The sequence below is a fragment of the Mus caroli genome, chromosome 6, assembly GCF_900094665.2.
Source record: "Mus caroli chromosome 6, CAROLI_EIJ_v1.1, whole genome shotgun sequence".
NCBI classification, from domain to species: domain Eukaryota; kingdom Metazoa; phylum Chordata; class Mammalia; order Rodentia; family Muridae; genus Mus; species Mus caroli.
The window spans coordinates 35,459,574-35,461,110 of NC_034575.1; positions in this window are offsets into that span (position 1 = coordinate 35,459,574).

Sequence of the window (1,537 nt, forward strand, 5' to 3'; positions counted from 1 at the left end):
TTAAATAAAGCAAATATATGATTATAGGTGTTGAAATATTATTTGGCTATAGTTTCAATAATTTCTCTGGTCTTGGTGACACTCTACAGGTTTCATGAGCACAGATTGAACCTTTCTCTTCTCAAATAATTGGGACAATAAATTTTTCACAGTTTATATTTTATGTTTCTGAACATCTGCCAATACAAAGTGAGATCTAAACATGAAATTCATTAATGACCATGTATACCCAAGACTTAAAGCTTGAAGATAATTTTAGTTAACATTAAAATAATTTTACACATAAAGCCAAGTTCATGGTGAGAAGTTTTCTGCTTGTGGAATGGTATTGGTATGCAAAATGTGTTATATTTCCAGATTAGGAATACTCAATCTACATTTATTGATAACAAACTGCTCTAGAATTTTGGAAAGAATCTTATGGGCTACTTTTAGGCCCCTACTATTCCCACTAACAATGGACTCTGATGTGCCTACAAACTAGAACTTACTTAGACTGAGGTTAGACATTAAAGGCTTAGCCCCAGGAGGCAGTCTATCTGCACTGGAATTTAGAATCATGGTCACCTAGCCTTTTACTGTATTTTATTATTATTTTATTTTGTGTGTGAAGTCTTTCCTGTAGTGTGTTAGAGGTCCCTGAATGGCCCTGATCTTTCATACTCAAATTTATGACTCATCTTTGTCCTATTCCTTCCTTAGTTAAGTCTCTATCTCATCAATAAACTCATGAATATTACCAAATAGAGCCAGTTGGCCACTGTTGAAGGTTTAGCCCCACAACTGTATTCTAAAATGTAGTATGAAATCTGTGGGGTGTCCCAGACTTTTTGTAAAGTTAATAGCATCAAATATGCTTTCATAATACTGTTATTATTCATCTCTTTTACTATTTTTGTCTTACTGGTACATTAGTGGCAGGTTTCAAAGACTTTTCAGTGTGATACTGCAATAGATAAATACAGAAACAGCTACAAGGAAAGGGTGCATGTCATTAAAAAGTCTTGGGAAATGTAAAACAATAGCATGCTTCTTACTCTTTGTTTTTGCCTCAAAATATGCTTATTTTTCACAAAGATGTTATTTATGTTAAAATGTAGAAGATATATTATTATTTTCAATTAACAAAAATAAATATAAAATGTTTTATAAATGACTCAGTTTAAGTTTTATATGCAGTAAATGTTAACAGGTGTCATTCACATAAACAACATGATGTGCTGACGGGTTTTTGTTGAAGTTAGGGCTGGGTCTTTCTTCCTCCCAGTCCCATGCTCCTGGAAATAAGACTCCGACTCAAAATATTTACAAATACCTTGCCCATATAGCTAGGCTCTTCTCTGACTAGATCATAACTTAAAATAACCCAAATGCAGCTCAGCTTCTCAATGTAAGGCAGACCAATTCATGTGTGTTGTTAGCAAAGAATCCTTCATCACATGTCTTTTCACATGCTTGCTTTAGTCTCTCACCTGTGTCCTCTTCAGGAAAACACTTCTTCATGTGTTTGCCCCAGCAAAACACCTTCCAACACAAC